A 17,659-nucleotide genomic window follows, 5' to 3' on the forward strand; every position below is an offset into this window, starting at 1 on the left:
TTCAGGTGCACCAGACTGTGCAGTTTTCTACCTAAACCGTAGATGTGTTTACTGAGAAAATGGCGCCCTGAAACCCACAGGAATAGCTTAAGAAGAAGTCGTACAGGAAGTTCAATATCCATGAACAAACTAATCAACTTCTCTGTTTGACTTCCAAGTTACACATCTTAAAATGTGCAACTCCTGCGTCGTGCAAGGTTACATAAATTGAGGATATTCAAGGATTATTGAGTTAAATTTATGTCCCATTTACTTTTGCAATTTAGATCAAAGCTGCACCGCTGCTCTACAGAAGAGAGGCACACCCCACAGAAGTCGGGGGATGGAGTGACTCATCACTATTTCTAAAACCAGATGCTATAAATAGATCTGTAAAGATTATGGTTGAAGTGGGAGCTGTTGTATCGTGTCTTTGTGATGTTTTTTTCTATAAGACCTCGGCACATTGTACATTATTATCCAGCAGTGCTCAGCTCACCAAGTCGCATCGTGTCTGTTTGAGTCTTGGTCATTGGGTTTAGATCAGCTCTCTCAGTTGGTTTATTTTGGCCAATTAGTCTGATCCAATTTCATTTTTTTAAAATCATTTAGTGAGTAGTCACAGTCATTCTAATGAAGATTTCTGTTTGGCTCAGGTTACTGCTGGTTTACGTCATAGCTCCTGCTCATTTCTCCTTTATTCACTGTAAATACTGATGGGTATTCAGGGTGAAAAAAATAACATCATGGCTGTTGCCTCTAGTTCCATCTTGCTGATTTTGGTCCATGTTTGTTTTTCAGAGCACCTCTGAATCCCCACAGATTTAAAATGGTAATAGTGCTCCATTAATGAGTGCTGACGGGATCTAAAAGTCATTTTCTACCAGAATTTCCAGCTGTTACGCTGCTGTGGTAGAGTGTATTGCTCACTGTATTTCCTCAGTTGTTAGATATGCATTCTTTCACAAATGTGTGAGGTCAAATTCTGCTCCAACATCTTTTGTGTTAGTTGTCCAGTCATTGTAGCTAGTTGAGAAATAACTGCTTTAAAAGAAAATTCTAAAGAACTTTAATAGATGCTAACATGAGGCTGTAGAGCAGGGACGTTTTTCACTAAAGAGAGGCTTAAAACACACATATTGTCATTTATCTGTCACACAAAGAGCTTAAGCAAATCTAGTTTGGTTTAGATTTCTTTTCAAACCACAAAATGTGGTTAACCGAACTATCCCAGACCACTCGTTGTCCTCACTCCTGCATAAAACGTATGTACCCTTCAAAAAATGTAGCAGTTAATTACAAGGATATTTTCCTGTTCTAGTATCAAAAAACTTTTGTCCGTGTTTATTGCTTTATAATGCAAATAATTAACTATAATTCCTCCTTTTGTCAGAAGGTGCCCCAGAGTCTCACTATGGAAACTTAGATCACTGTTCATAGTTATTCAGAATTCCGGTTAAAGCTATTAAAATGGCATCAGACTAATCCAACAGCAAACTTTAAACAGTTTTAACTTTACCACCACTCTAACATGCCTCAGTGAAGCCAGCTGAGATAATAAAGCCACTGATCACTTAAACTTCTGGGGGTAAGAACATGAAGTATTGAAGTAGAAATTGAGCATTATACCAGACTTATTTCTTTCTTGCGACCTCATCAAACTGAGATGTCCTTGCAGAGTCATTTTCAGACTGCGGCTCAGTCAACATGGATCTGCTTCCAGGGCTTTCCCCGGGAACTGAAGGTTTGATCCAAACTCCAGGCAGAGCCAGAGAGTGTCTGGCTGCTGTCACTTAACCAGAAATCAAATACTTTCAAGGCCTCTCAATTTCAACACTCCTGTAGTCTTACTAAAGTAGCTGAGCTGAAAGTTTTCCACTGGGAAGTCTGTGAAAGTGGGAAATTTGTCCTAAAGAGAGAAATCATGACACGAATGAATGTAGATAGAATAATTTTATTTACATTAACTGTGCTGCATTTGTAAACTAAATCAATGGAACATTACTTTGTGAAACATTGATCTTTTCCATAATCACATTATGGTCACCTCCTGGAAAGTGGTACATCAACACATCTTTCCAGTGCAATTAAATAACCAACGACACACAGACCACAATTTCCTACGTGTCTGCGAGGTTTAAGCAATAGCTCATGTGATATTTTTTTACTTTAACTGATGCAAGCCATTTGAAGATACAGTAACCACATCACATAAATTAGCACCAACTTTAATTTGCCAAGAAAAATGACAAAACTGAGGCCACTCACCCGTTAGCCGCCAAGTAATCCAGTGGTTATGATAATGTCCCAACCAAAAACAGCCTTGACCAAAGCCCAGACGATCAAATTAATTCAGATGTTCAGTCTGGGACGCATTTTTAGAATCATAAATACCCGCAGGCTTCAGTTTCATTATTTCGAATCATTCAACAGTTAATCCAGTATCTTAAATGTAATTTACAAAGGTCAGCGAGAGTCCATGTTAAAGGGGAAGTGTCTACCCCCATTCATTAGTTTATAGACTGGGCCGACAGCAATGCGATTTCCCGATAACTGGTGAATCGAACTGCCAGGGAAGTTTTAAAAGCAAGGAAATGTTGGTGAATTTAAAACGGCAATAAGGAATCTCATGAATAGAGACAAGTTGCTGCTGGCAGCTGTTTATACAACCCTGCTTTAGAAAGGAGGTCGTCTGTTTCTGGGAGTTTCTGAGCAGCCAATCACAGCGCCCGGGGAGCATTGGGGTTCGGTGCCTTGCTCACGGGGCACTTCAGCCACCCCTCCAGCTTTCAGTTCACCAATCTTTTTTTTTTTTTTTTTGAGCGGTGAGAGCAGTTACTGAGGGAAGCAGATTCCAGTGAATGAGATGTCATCTCCCTACTTTACCAATATTTCATAAATGGTATCATCAGTATTAGTTTACTGATGGCTGTGGTCAGAGATGTCATTAATGTTGTGGCTGTTGTCTCTAGTTCTGTCATGTTTTTGGGGACGTCTGTCCTTCGGCACAGTTATTTTAACTGTAACATCTCACACAGTTAGAGAGCGTTTGTTCAACTTTAGCACAAATTTTCACTACATTTTAGTGGTGAATTGATGATGTGTTTTATAAGAATATTATATATATTTCTGGCTATAAATCCAGAATAGACAGGGAGATTTGGACTGTATTTCTCATTTGCTCGGAAACTGAATGGGAAAACTGACCTTAGTGCTCACCTGGAGACTGAGGGGATTGTGTGGATCTTTTGGGCCTCAGCTGAGCGTGTTTGTGGAGCAGCTAAACAGTATTTGAAGCATTGTGTGCTGGCATGCCAACAATATTGTCTTCTGTCTCGATCTGCTCTATTGACCACCTGTAAATACACTTAATACCTTTTGTGAAATTCCACCAGAATCACATCATGTGTTACGAGTCTGTATAGAGATGGATGTGATGGTTGTTGGAGGGAGCAATAAGATGGTAATTCTAGCTTTGCAGCATACTTTTTTATTTCTAAAATGAAAATATTGGAACCCAAACTTGTATAAGACAGACATTCAGTGGGCTCTTTGAGGGTTCAGATTTGGTTTCAGGTTTAACTCAGGTTTAGTTTAGGTTTAGCAGCTACGCAATTATATCGCATAGGGACCTCATAAAAACCCAAGTGAAGTCCTTCATGTGTACATTTGCACACAGTACGGCTCCCTTCTGCCAAGGTGTTGCTTCGACATAAATATGTATTTCCTGCCTCCATCGTCTGCTTGGAGAAAAATTTAATATTCATCTCAATGCTTCCTCCTTCTTATTTCAGGATTGTGTGTGTGTGTGTGTGTGTGTGTGTGTGTGTGTGTGTTGTGTGAGAAATCTTTAACCAACCACTGAGCCTTCAGGGCCGCCAAAGATAGAAACACATTTTCACTCACACTTCCTCTTATCTTCCTCTCTAATTTTGTCACACCTCGCAATGCAGCAACATCTACACACACACACACGCACACGCACACACACACACACACACACACACACACACACACACACACACACACACACACACACACAGAGTGGCAGTGTTTTCCATGCAAAGACTTTAATGTGCACAGACCATTACAATGATATTCAGCTAAAAGGGGGGATGGTTTAAATGTTAATGAATTATGCAGGAGGAGGCCGTTATTTCATTGGAAACACTTGGGTGCACAGGGCAGAATCTATAATCCTCTTTATTGGAGGGAGTTCCATGGATGTCCTATGGGACTTCTGCCTGTGTACATCTTCATGTTGTGTGCGAGTGTGCGTTTGGGAGCAGCGGTGATGGAGCTGCCGTGAAATTTCTTTGTTCTCATTCAGGAATATTTCCATTTGAGCACACAGGGATAATCAGCTGTGTCTCATGGAGAGTAATAACTGCATGATGGCTTATTTCAGAATTCAATTTGAGCCAGACATCAAAAGCCGTTATCATTCTTTGCTCCTCTATATGATTTATGTATGTGGCCTTGCAAGACAGTCCTGTAATTGGACATGATTAAAGTACAGCACTGAACACAAGTCTTCATGAGGCAACAGCGACATGATCTCCCACAACTGACAGGTTAGGATTTAAAATGTGATTTACATCCACAGATGATGAGATTAAGTTTTTGGCTCTTTGCATCTTGGCATTTTTATCAGCCATGGTCATTCCAAATGAATTCTGCAGGAAATCAAGGAGCCAAAAACAAAGCCAGAGTCATAAAAACTAAATTCAGCCTCTGGAATAAAAAGTCCTGGAGCAGATGGTCTGACCAGCACATCCCTGATCTCGACATCACGCAGCACATCCCAATTCCCTTAACTGCGTCGCCCCTCCCCTGATGTGCTTCCTCCCCTTGCATCTAAGTCTGATCTAGGTGTCTGAGACATGAGGAGCAAGGCAACAAAAAGATGCAAGAAGAAACAAGGTAGAAAAATGTTCACGTGCAACTTAAGAAACTAAAACCAACATCACATATTTGTGAGACAGTTTAAAGCAGTCATTTTCCCCAACGTACTGGATTGACATGCATAAAATGAACCGAAAGATCAGATATTTAGCATTATTACCATCAACATTTTTCTTTAAAATGCATTTGCATTTTGCATTTGTGTTTGCTGTACACATGACTGTATATCTATGAAGAATGTTAGAATCTCAACAGGCAGATAGATCAACTGTTCTTATGTCTGTTTTATGAAGGCTGGTCAGAACCATCAGAAAATGATTAAATCTGTATGAGGTGATTTAATTTGGAGGATATTTGAAAACTGTTGAAAATCACATGAATGGACCACAATCAACTGTGCAACTCCACTGCGAATCTAAACGGTCGTTTTCAGGTCTATGCTGCATTTATTTGGGTCTCATGTCATTTTAGTTTGTTTTCTAACTTCCTGAACCATCAAATTTCCTTCATTAGCTCGTGTTCTGTCGGTTAGCATGTGTTGAGGTGAATTTACTTTGCCTCAGGACAACTGTAAATTCATTATCATAGATTACAAAACAAGCCCAAGGACCTTCGGGATCAGGAGGCTTCTGGGTGTACACATTTGTTTTTGGGGAGTCAAAAAAAAGACAAAAATGACCAAAATGAGAGGCAAAACGAGCATACGAAAAAGACTAAGTTGACTTCAAATGAGTTTTTGACTTCAAAAACACATATGATTACAAAGAGAATCCAAAGAAAATCTAAATTGCCACAAACTTAAACAAAATTGACTACAAATAGATGTAAAATAACCTTAAATAGAAGCAAATTCACTATAAATTATTGAAAATTCTTAAAACAAGTATCTCTATTCACAGTGCAGTCTCACTACTCTACTAACAAGTTATTTGTGACAAGTGCCATTAATGATGGTGCTTTGTTGCATCATTTAATGTTCATATTTAAATCTGCTTCATATTCATGTGTTACCATAACCAGCAAAGCTTCTGAGATAGGGATTCAGCTGGATCCGGTGTGATTTAAAGCCAACCAGCGTCCAGCCTGAGTGTCGGCCTTAAAGTGGGAGTAGCAGTGGGTTTGTGTTGCCACTTACAGAGCAAACCAGCCACTCTTAGCACATCACATGAAATCACACATCCTGCCTGTTTTCATTGCGCTTGAGGGAAATTCTGACCAGGGCCATTTTCCGCTGGTACCCACAATTTTAAACCGGCATCTATCCATTGCAGCGAGTCCAGACTGCAGTTTCTGATATTCAGGAAGGAGGGAAGCATAAGACAGTGGAGAGATTCTGACATCCAGCTTCTGGTATAGAAAATGCTCAGATTCCAACACTAATGAATCTCTGCTCAAGCCTTTTCTGTCATCCCGTTCTGTCTGAGAAGCAAAGCGTGATGGATGGCAGTATCGACAGCCGAATGTCGTGTTTAACACATTTTGGGCTTTTTCTTTGACAAAACAAGACATCTGAGGGTAACACCATCTGCCGGAGGTTTTAATTGTGTGGGCATGACTTAGGTTGGAGATCCAGAATCAAGTCTTCTCATCACGTCAAAGATTTTATCTCATCTCTTATAGGTAGCTCTCATCAGTTTTTCACGAATCACGAATCATCACAAATTTTGCTACGAATTCTAAGGATGTTGGATTTTTAAGAATAGAGATTTATTTTGTCCTTGATACTATTCTGAGTAATTTAAGACTTAAGATATAGATAAAAAAAATGTCCCTACAGAGAACCCCTTTATGCCAATTTTCAGTTATTTTTAGGGCTGGGCAATGATTAAAATTTTTAATCTAATTAATCACATGATTTCCCCGATTAATCACGATTAATCGCATTTGTACGCAAATCCAAAAATGAATCCAAAAGTAGTGTATAGCTTTTAGCATTTAGCTTTATTTTAAATGTGCTGCCATATAAATGAAAGTGCCATAACATTTGTTGTGCAAACACACTTTAACCTCAGCATCTTTCTGTAGTTTTTATGTAGAAGCCTCGCTCCACTGTCTGTTTCCTTGAATGACTTGCTGCTATCAGTTGTGTGTTTTGCCTTTAAGGGATATTTTAGACTGGAACTACTACGCTGAGAAGACAATTCAACTTGGCAGTGTTTACAGATGACTTTGGTTCTGTCGACTCGCGCCGTCTGGAAGAACTTTAAAATGGAAATGGCCGAATAAAAGTTCCGTACCGTTCTCCAGGTTTGGTAGATCCTCCGATTACTTTATTTTCCGGTTCAGCAGCAGACAGCAACAGACTTTGTTGTGCTAATGCGAGATAAAATACTTATCGGCGTTAAATAATTAACGCGTTAACGCGATAATAACTAGTTAACTCGCCCAGCCCTAGTTATTTTCAACCAAATTATAGTGTGAACAAAATAAAACCAGTAATTGTCAAAAACCTATTTTTGTCAAACACCACATGGAAACATCAAGGAAAGTACAAAATGCATTTGTTTTACCCATTTATGTGAGAGGGAATAGAGTTGACTTATCAATCCACACGGATCTGTTGTTTCACCAGAAATGGTACAATTCTTAGTTTACTTGTTCGTGTCACAATCCATGATTCAGAATTCTGAGTTGGTAGCGTATCCCACAGCTGCTGTTTTCTGCAGGGCAGCAGTCAGACAGATGTTTTCAGTGTGTCCAAATCCAAAAGGTTTGTTGGGAAGCTTCCTTGTTTAGGCTTAAGTTACAACTGTCTTGAGACTCCATCTGAACCAAACAACCCTGCACTGCTGCAGTCTTTATTCGGCCTCACTGTAGATTCTCTTAAAATCTCCAAATGCAACATCCTGAAATGCTTTGGGCAGAGTATTTAACCACTAGCTCTTCCCCCCTCCTTCTCGTCTTCTTCATTCTGGTGTCATTAACGGTGATTTATTCGAGGGCTCCCTGGAACACGGATGATGCCAATAGGTGTGATGCAGGTACATACCCCCATGGCCACCCTCCCCTCCCACTGCACTCAGTGATTGATCAACGCAAAGCAAAAGGCCAGATAGACGAAAACACACAATTAGTGGGGCTGTTTTGTTTCCGGAGACAGCAGCTATTGTGACTGCAGTGGTGTGTGATGAATAGAGAGGCTGGTCTGCAGAGACCTGGACGTTTGTTCTGAATTACTGACTTGGCTCTCAGTGTTCGGCTGCAAACACGTGCGAATCAATGCGCTCCCATCAGATAAACACATCTGACTCATTTTTTGTCTTCCTGATCTTTTGCGTGAGGGCAAATGCTTTATATGATATTCATGGTAGAGGATCTTTGAATTATGCTGTGAGCCTTATATGTCTGCTGCAGATTAAATCCAGTAATTTGAAGGCGTCGGATTTAGATTCTGTTCTGCTGCTAAACACTTAAAAACTGGATCAGACTGCAAAGACGGCTGAAAATAGAATAAGTTGAAGTGCAATATGTGCTTCTGTTTGATCTTTATGTTTGTACACGAAAAATGTATTGTTCATTGCTCTGATTTTGTGGTATTAGTCACAAAATATATGCATACTTTTTAAACACCCCACACATCTTAGCATTTTTATTAGCTAGATTGTAATCACACTGTTTGCAACCTTTTCAGCGCATGGTGTTAAGTTCTAGTATGAATATTTTACAGTACTTATCCTTGCTGACCTATAGTTATCTTGCTGTAAATACTTAACGAAACAGAAGTTATTCAGCACAATAGTCACTAATCACAGTCACAACATTGGCAGTTATTTAAGCCTGGTCATGGCTGAAGGCTCCAGCATTTTGTGACGATCCAACGTGTTTTTGTGGGTGTTGTCGTACTGATTCTAGATAAGATAAGATTGTCCTATTTTCTTCTCCTATGATCACCATTTAGATAATTCTGGTTCCACAAATCAGAATCTGTCCTACAAAACTCTTTATGCAGCTTAGCTAGCTGAATGAGGTGCAGTCAGGAAGCCCATAAAACAAAAATGTAGTTTAATGCTCCACCATGACAGGAATGCCCTTTGGAAGTTCAGATTTTTGGTGTTGAATTTTTTATCCTTAAGACACCTCCGGATGTCACAAAAGAACCCAGGATTGACACTGTTCCTTAACTCTGTTGGATAAATTCAGTTTACATTCCATTGTTGATGTGAATAATTGAATGAATTCACTGCACAGACGTGTCGTTAAGTTACTTGAAGGATGATTTTGTGATGTGACGTGGTTTTAGAAGAGATATTATCAAAGCAGAGTGATAGCCTCAGACACGTTTAGCCCTCTGACAAAAGAAACTGAAAGAGTTGATTTACTTCTAATGAGATGTCAGTCATCTTTGGAGCATGCTCTTTGGTGTCCAGTCCCACCCTGTGACAGCATACTGGTGCAGTCTGTGTGCAGAGAGGATCGGCTGGAAGCCGGACTGGTTCATTCCAGTCTGGACTGTTTTGGCCTGAGACTTTCTTTGCCATATGGCGTGTTCTGGCATTAACACACTGTACTCTTCACTTGGCTGAACATTAAACAGCTGACAGTCCCTTTATATCGACAGGCTGCCATACACTGATTTATTCAGTGCTTTAAAGCATTACATTTTCTTATATTTTATTCATTTAGCAAATGATATGCAGCTACATTACTCTGAATACTTTTATTATCGAATGGATTTCTTATCACATCATGCACTGAGTAGGACTGCCGACTCTACCTCCAAATGACCACCTAATTGCAGCAAGCAAAGCTTTTCCAGCCGGGTGTCATATACTGCCCCAGACGTCTCGTAGATACACAGAAGATGTTTCAGAAAATGCACCCCAAGTTCTGAATACTGCAACAAGTATTTGTTTCTCTTGTTTTCATTTGACCGCAGTTTACTGTCAGTGTTTTGCTGTTTCTCTAACTGATTAATTCGATAAATGCAAATTAATGCATTTTTTTGGTTAGCTTTAGGCATTAAACTACATGGTTAGATTTAGAAAATGTTTACTTGAAATACTTTCACTGCATTCTACAAACACATTGGTGTGAAAACCTTCTGGCTGTGAACATGCATGGTTCAAATTCCAATTCCTCCCATATGACCCTACCTCTCTGTTTTTGTTCTAGCAGGAAGGATAGCTGCCTCTTTTCTTTTGGGGATCAAGGAGCTCTTGTATCATCAGCCCATCTGAAAAGATAAATGACAGCTTCTTCATGATCCCCAAAAGAGTCTAGTGAGAAATTAGGCCGGTTACATTTTGAGATGAAAACTAAAACCTACAGTTGTCATCGCCGCTGATCCTGATTGGCTGATTAAAGCCGACTGAGATGATTTAGATGAAATGGCATTTTTTCATGCTTGACTGACAACTGTGTTGTGTTGTGATGATTTCTCTTCACAGATTTATTGCTTTTGTTACTCTTTCGCCTCTGTTTCTTACCACTCATTGAGAAAGGTCAGCACTGTCCAGCTGGTTCTCTGTGTGTGTGTGTGTGTGTGTGTGTGTGTGTGTGTGTGTGTGTTCAGCACTCTCGCCCTCAGGATGCAATAAATCCAACTGCAGTTTTATTAGCGCCTCACCTCCTCCATCAGCCTTAAATCCAGCACACGCACATTAACATTCACAGAGTCAGTGTATTGCTTCAGGGACTGGGAGGGTTGAGATGATGTCATGTCTAAAACCTGAAAAGATCTCCATACACACATTTACTTCATTAGGACAGACGAAAGCTTCAATATAAGACAGTTCAACCTAACGAGGAACTCTGTCTCTGTCTCCACAGAAACCTCCGGACCTGAGCTGCTGCAGAACAACAGTAAGTCTGACTTGTGTTGCCAGGTGTGTGATAGATGGCTCCGTATGATCACTCATACAGGAGCTATATGATGGGAAACTGTCCCTGGACTTGCCATCTCTGCTGACAACTTGTGGCACAGCTGGTATCTGCTTGTTTGATTGCATATTTCACACAGCGGGATGCACACTTTGTTGTACAGCTTGCATGCTGGTCTATAGTTGGAGTCTGTTGCAGTCATGTTGACAACCTGTTAGACTTTCAAATCCTTCCTGTCACTCATGAAATGTGTGGACAAAGTCTAGAATCTGAAATTTTAATGCAGGTTATTTTCTTTTAAACACCTCGTTGTGAAATTTGAAGCAGCGGGCACCTCTGGACAGGTTTTTGTTTTCTTGAAAACAACTCAGAGCAGTCGATGATCAGCATTCCAGTTTGGCATCGTTCACTCTATATTTTGCTGCAGGGCTTCTTCTCATCCTCTATAAGAAACGGACCTAAAGTTTGAATGCTTAATGCTCCAAGCCTGGTGTGTGACTTAAGTGTTGCATCAATATTTTTATTACCCACAAAAGCGGTATTCTTTAGATATTGACAAGAGTAAAAAGCAGAATAATTTTTTACAATAAAAGCTAAAGGTTTTACCTCTCAAACTGATTTAATTGCATGTAACTTCTTTAGAAGCTAGGAAAGAAACGGTTTTAGTAAACAGTACAGAAAAACTTCAGTTTAAGAGGGTAGTAATGGCCCAAAAGGCCCAGGTCAGGTCCAAAATAACAGAGTACAAAGCAGATGCTCACTCCTTTTAGAGGTGTGCCAAACTAGCTACCACCCCTGAAAGACAGCCCCTTCAATTGTGTGATGTCAGTTAATGATTTAACTGAGAAAAGATAAGTTGTAAAATGACAGAAAAAAAACTCCTGCACACATACAAGTCTTAATATAACATTTACATCCTTGAAAGGGATAAAGTAGCTATTGAACAAGAAATAATTATTGCATGATGTATTGCATTGGTGTGGTTATTGCACATGTTGAATTGTCAAAGTTTGTCTTAATTCACACAGAAATTACTCTGGAGGAAGAGTTGTTGTAGAGCCTGCAGTAACACTCCTTCCTGCACTGAGTCTGTTACTGAGGGCCATTACAATGTAGTTCTGTATCCATGAACAGAGCACATACAAAACGTTATTAACATGCCAGAAAACGTATCCATTGAAATGTTTTCCACAGAGACTGGACTGAATCGAACTAGGATGACTGTCATGGAATCCACATTCATGGAAAGACATATGTTGGATATGTTCTGCTTTTCAGAAGAATCCTCTGAAAGATTGCTTTACAAATAAAAACCTCTTCAAAACGGCACAGTAGGGCCAAGGGGACGCATTGAGATTGGGCCATAACTCCCTTTTCATTTGTTTCAAATGCACAAAAAGGCTATATATAACACTGAGGTAAGTGGAAAATCCCAAAAGCTCTATTTGACCTCTTTAAAGCACAATTTTCCTCCTCAGCTTTTAAGTCCGTGTGAGAGCTGCTTTTCTTTTAATAGCTACGACCTAATTACCTCTTTGTTTTTCTATTCCTACCTTTTAAACTCGTGTTTGTATTTTACTTAAATAGTTTTTTTCTACTACAGAACATTGGACAGCTGTCTTAAATATGCTTTACAACGAATCATTTTACCTCCGTGTCCTCTAAACAGTGTTACAGTTTTATTTGGTAAGACTTAATAGTCACATGTTTTATGTGATATTATTGCTAATATTCTGATGGCAGCTAAACTTTACAAACAGATAACTCACAGTACTCCTGTAGACCAGATGCAACAATTAGTAGATTAATAAAAACTAACTGAGAGGTTGAATTTTCAGCTTTTAGAGTAAATTAACTGTATCCTTAGGATTATCAGTATCTAAAAGAAAGGTATTTGTTCATGTATCTTGAAATGTAATTGCAGATCACTTCAGGTCTGAAAGGAAGAAACAGACAGATCTTAGTTGTTGACATGTTCACTGTTACAGCTTTACCATCGGCCTTCTCTTTATAATTCAAATAAGATACATCAATGATTTGCTCGTCAATTACAAATGCATGCAGACTGCAATAAGATGTCTGTCATTTCTAGTAATTACATTCTGACTCTGCCCTTGTTGGGAGTCTGGTTATTGATTTGCTGGTGTGCAGAGCTGTCATTGGTTCATCAGCCTCATTAAGATGTTAATGTATCAAATAGATGTTTTGTGTTGCAATGTTTGTAGGATGCAATGACAGAAAAATAACCCTCAAGCATTTGAAAACTGATTTCGGGCGTCAATTATCATGGCAGAAGTCAAAGCTTTTCAGCATTTGGTTTGGCATGAATTCCGATTCTGGACGGACAAAAGACTTTTAGAGCCTTCGTCAGATTTTGGATGTCATGACTTTTCTTTCCTATTCTTAAGTGTTGACCACAGCAGCTGCAGGCTGACATTTTCCAGCAGACTTTGTGAGATCCCGAGGCTTCAAAAAGTTGGACATTTGTCCTGGAAAAGTTCTTGTACATTATGGTTAAAGTGTTGAGGCAGCTGAGGGAACAATATATGATTCTCTCATCAGTCCTAACTTCTTTTTTTTATGCCAATTGGAAACATTTTGACTGTATTTTTTCCATATGATCTGTTTTATTCATTAATGGACAATACATCAATGACAAACCACATGCACCAGCTTCAGATTCAAGAACATTTAGCTTATTCTCTTACCTTTTGCCAGGTGATACTTGTTGTATCAAAGCGTTTTAAATGTCTGACATCAGTGCTTTTCAGTACTTCTTCCACCACTTTATGTGGAAGTCTAAAATGTTGCTACTCTGTGTGTGTGTTTACTGCAGGATGAGAGACAGCAATAATGACGGATTAGGGTGGATTATCACCATAACCACAAAAGTAGCCCTCTCCTCCCTCTAGATATTCTCTATTTTCTCCTCCTCATCACCCTTTTCTTTTTTTATCCAGTCTTTGAGTTTTTCTCAGTTGCTTTATGCTGTTTTCTGTTCCTATTGTGCCATTTCCTCAGCTGCAGCATCTTCTTCTTGCTCTTATCTTTTATATTCTTCCTTTATTCTCCACATTTCCCTCTGCTTTAACCATCCATTCTCCTGCAATATTTCATCTTTACCCATTGTTCTTTTACTTCCTCTCTCTTCCCCTTCTCCTCTCTAACCTCCCGTTTGTCCTCCATTCATACTTGTTCCCCTTCTCACCTAACTCCTTCTCTCCTCTGCCATCATCTCCTCTTTCTTTTCCTCCTCAGTCTTCACAGAGGAGGATGAGGAGCAGCAGCAGGGCCAGAATTTACATCTTGATATATCAGTTTCCTGCAGCTATGGAGGCGGTGATGGATGGCGGGTTGCCGGCGCCACCGCACTACCATGAGTTACCGTAGTGATTACCGGCAGAGACGGCTACTCACTGGCCACTTCATCACAGTGACTGGTGGGGAGGATGGTGAGAAAAGAGGGAGAACAAGAGAAAGGGGCTTAAAAACAGAAAGAGAAGTGAGAAAAACACAATTGGAGGAGAGTGCGTGGAAAAAGCAGCAGTGCCTTGTTGTGGCAGGGTGAAGGAGACAAGATCATCAGATGGAAATAAAAGGAAAAGGTGAAGGATTCAGTGCAGTAACCAGTCTGATGAGACTGAGAATATTTTCTCCTTGTGAGCCCAGAAATTATCTGTTCGTCTCCTTTAAGTCTTTTTTCTAATGAGTAACTAATGTACTAATTATGCTAAATGGTCTTAAGAGGACTTTGTGACCTTTTTGAAGGAAACACTTCAGGAAGGATGTTAGCTCAATGTGGAATTATGCATAAGGACATATTTGAAGGAGGAACAAACATCCTTAATAGTCATTTAGATCTGTGATGCTCGCTACCTCCTGCCACACGTAGGGAGAGACTGTACTTTACAGGACACCCATCAACGAAGCTGTAACTCCGGAAGGTACGGAAGCCCTAAACGGCCATAGATACATACATTTTATTCCAACCGTTTTCCCGTGATAACGAGATAATTAATTTGAGATCTCGAGAAAACAATGATCGTTTTCTCGAGATAACGAGATAATTTACCGATGGTTTTCCTCCCCAGTCCACCCCTGTTTATATGTGTTCATATGTATTTCTGGCAAAGGTTTTTACCCATTTTTACCCCACTTTCATTGAAAACTGAATAAAGTAGCCTATGAATCAAACATGAAATGTGGAGCGTTTGTGCATTTTCAGAAGCAGAATTGTTACACAAAGCAAATCCCGCTGGTGTGACAAGCATTTGAAAAATGGAATCAGGTTTAACACACACCGATATTGTGCCGATATCGTTTTAAAAACGATAACGACACCTCTCGTGCATCATTCGGTAACCATGGATATGGCCTGGTCCCCTCAGCTGGTCACTGATGAAGTTGACTATATCAGCAGGATCACTTAGGTGTAAACGCCTATTGAGCCGGCCGTCTCCGGCTACTTTATTCAGTTTTCAATGAAAACAATCTGTAAATTAACTCGTTATCTCGAGAAAACGATCAAAAAAAGTTTATACGTACCACGTCCGCTCTGGGCTTCCGTAGGAAGGAGCAAGGCGGATTTTACAAGATGAACTTTTGAATTATAGCATTGAAAGGAAATGTTCAAGTAAGGTTGAAGTTCCTCAAAATTGTACAAAAATATAAGAGTCATACATTTAACCAGGTTTAAACAAAAATATATGTGGAATAAGCCTGTCTTTCACAATACTTCAGTGCTGTATAATGTGCTGGTACAACATGATCTCATGGCACTGGTACATGGCACATGGTATCTAATCACAAAGACAAACTTTATGATTAGATACGGTAATTGCCTTGGTATGCTTGGTATGTTTATGATCCCTCTTGAATTGAGAAAAATTTAAAGACCCCAAAACATTTCCCTTACGGGGGAACGATGTGTCTGAGGAGGAAAAAGATGCAGCATGGTCACCCTGAAGATTTTCTTTGTTATATTCCTGATTGGAAACGTTCCATCTCCCCAAATCGGCAGTGTTTTTGATAAGATTGTTAATTTAATTTTTAGTCGTTTCATCAGGTTTAGGCACCAAAAATACTTGATTAGTGTTGGAGCCATGAGATTTTAGTTGCCCAACATAACATAGGAAATGTCAGCACAACTCAATTTTTGCTCTCTAATAAATTCATCTTTGACGCTTTCATAGAAGTGGCATTGTTGTAAACACAGCGGGAGTCACCCTCTTGGTAGCTAATCAGGCTGGTCTGACAGATGTGAAATGAGCTCAGCTTAACATGCAGCAGTTCATGGAGGACAAGCTTGCTGCTTTCAGTTGTGCCAATTACCTCATTTACAATGCCCATCTCATAATGTGCTGCAAAGGCGTCTGTCACATGTTCCACCGCTGACATGAAACTAAACCAAACCAAATACTAATCGTATGTTTCTTTATTTGGTTGTGTTTTCTATATTTTCCAGCATTTTTCTAAACTGCTGCTCATGTGTTTTTACATCATGAATGTTTTCTTATGTTTTCCTTAGCTGCAGTGTGTTGAGCTTACAGGGCCAGTGTATTATTACTATTAGAAAAGCTTTGCCCAAAACCACAATACGCAGGAAAATCAATCTAAATAGAGAAGGAACCAATCCAGGGTTGGTTGTTGTGGATCTTTGGCTTCAGCATGTGTTTGCTGAGTCCTAATAAAACTTAGAGCTGCAGGGAGCATATTCACCTCCATCTTCTGTGTCTCATCCTGCGGTTGGTGATTTCATGTCTAGACCAGCCGCTGCCTGCCATCCAGTTGGGGGAAAATCTGACATGCCCTCCTCCCTCTTGCCCTCTACTATAAAATCTGAGGAAAAACAGATCGATGCTGGCCAGCACGCTCATTTCACTTTGGGCTTATTGAAATGGAAAATTACAGGTCATAGTCTGTATCAGCATTGCAGCAGTCCTGGGAAAGGAGGTCCTATTACTGGGACCTGCACTCTGTCAGGGTTTCATGAGAGGTCATAATGCAGGTCAGGTTTTCTGCATACACTTTAATTCACTCATTTCATTCTGTTAATTCTATGTCCTTATTGTTATGCATACTCTTTACTTTTGATCAAAAAGCGGTATCATGGTCCACGTAAAGTCTGTATCACAGGTTATTTTCAAATTGGCCTTTTATTCCCTCTCAGGACGTGTTTTTATGTTAAAGCTTGTCGGAAAGGTTGTTTCAACAAGCTACATTTTGGGGTTCCTTACATGAGTATTTCCATTTTTTTCCCCACTTCTACTCCTCTTCAGTTCAAAGAGAAATATTCTACTTTTTGCTCAGTTACCCCAATTAACTGTACTTTATTTTCAGATTAACACTTTGCTTGAATAAGCACTTTACAGGACTTTCAAATGCAAGGCATTGCTGAGGATGGCACCAGCCCCAATATGTTTAGATAAATTAAATCTTCCACTATTTATCATCACATAACTCATTCGATCCCACTAAAGAGGGAAGAACTGAGAAGACTGGGAAGAACTACACTTTACATGTTGCATTGTAACTTTTACAGAAGCTAAGTGATCTGTAGCAGCAACAGCTACGTGCCTCTTTTATTGTTGATTGCAAAAGAAACATTGTGATTAGCTTTTGCATCACAACCTGCTCTTTGTTTCCAGAACAGTTGTTGGCATTGATTTATCTACTGCCATCATCATTGATCATCTATTGATGATCTTTATCTAACCTTTTAACCTCTTAACCAGGTTGTTTTTTCGACCAAATCTTACCTATCGCATTGTCGCTAACTAAAGACCATTAAAGACCTTTTATTGTAGAGGTGTTAGACATACTGCTCATAAAAGTTTCACTACCTACATTAGAGAAGAGAGCAATATGAATTATAGCTGAGGTTGATTTGAGCGTTTTACAAGTGACAGATAAAATATTAAGCTGAAATCAAATCTAAAAACAGATCAGCTGAGAA

The 17,659-nt window shown here is 39.6% G+C and overlaps 1 protein-coding gene across 2 annotated transcripts in view; it reads left to right on the forward strand.

Moving 5' to 3' along the window:
• The window catches only part of enox1 (ecto-NOX disulfide-thiol exchanger 1), a 111,548-nt gene that overhangs the window by 20,864 nt on the left and 73,025 nt on the right, over nt 1–17,659 (forward strand). For both annotated transcript variants that reach the window (XM_075480093.1, XM_075480094.1), the window contains exon 2: nt 10,654–10,686. The gene's annotated coding sequence lies outside the window, so the exon portion shown is untranslated. The remainder of the gene's footprint in view (nt 1–10,653; nt 10,687–17,659) is intronic.

The sequence above is a fragment of the Odontesthes bonariensis genome, chromosome 12 (genome assembly GCF_027942865.1).
Source record: "Odontesthes bonariensis isolate fOdoBon6 chromosome 12, fOdoBon6.hap1, whole genome shotgun sequence".
Taxonomy (NCBI): domain Eukaryota; kingdom Metazoa; phylum Chordata; class Actinopteri; order Atheriniformes; family Atherinopsidae; genus Odontesthes; species Odontesthes bonariensis.